Source organism: Lontra canadensis, unplaced genomic scaffold (genome assembly GCF_010015895.1).
Source record: "Lontra canadensis isolate GAN:19392208 unplaced genomic scaffold, GSC_riverotter_1.0 scaffold66, whole genome shotgun sequence".
Classification (NCBI taxonomy): Eukaryota; Metazoa; Chordata; class Mammalia; order Carnivora; family Mustelidae; genus Lontra; species Lontra canadensis.
This window is the reverse complement of record NW_022631060.1, coordinates 3,561,273-3,562,152: the sequence shown is the minus strand read 5'-3', so window position 1 is coordinate 3,562,152 and position 880 is coordinate 3,561,273.

The window sequence follows — 880 nt, the reverse complement described above, 5'->3', positions numbered from 1 at the left end:
TTATTTTCCTTCATTTTATTGTCTATATCACTGACTCTTTCTTCTGCCTCACTTATTCTCACTTTTGGAGTGTCCCTTTGGGACTGCATCTCCATAATAGCATTTTAAATTTTGGCCTAACTAGATTTAAGTTCTTTGAATTCTACAGGTAGGGATTGTCTAGTGTCTTTTATGCTTTTTCAGTCCCAGCTAGTATCTTTATAATCATTGTTTTAAATTCTACTTCAAACATCTATTTTATATCCACATTGATTCAATCCCTGGCAGTGAGTACTACCTCCTGTTCTGTCTTTTAGGGTGAATATCTCTGTCTCATCATTTTGTCGAGAAAGGAATAGAATAAAGAAAGACAAAATACAACAATAACAAAAACAACAGAAAAAAAAAACAGACACAGAACAAAAGAAAAAATCAAACTAGAAACAAAACAAACAACTAGATCTTGGTTGTGTTTTGGTTTGCTTGTTAAAGGAAACTAGATCTTGAAATAGGAAAGAAAGCAAAACCTACATATATCCAAAACTGAAATAAAATACAATGAAAGGAAACAAAAAATTATATGTATAGAATGTATATGTTTATATTATAAAAATTTAAAAAGAATAAAAAAGAATTGAAAGAAGAAGGAAATAGCTGAAAAAAATGCCAAGGGACTAAAGAATAAAAAATTAAAAACCCAACAAATACTATATACTGTTTCCCCCAAGAGCTAAAACTTTGCAGTTCTCTACGATGGGTAAACTTCACGCCTGAGGGATGTTCCTGCCAGTCCTCTGGGGGAGGCCCCTATTGCAATGATGGTCAGGGGTTCTAGCCAGGTCAGAATTGCCCTGCCTTGTCATTGGACTGGGCTCTGTGTAAGTGGCTCCAGAATCCACTA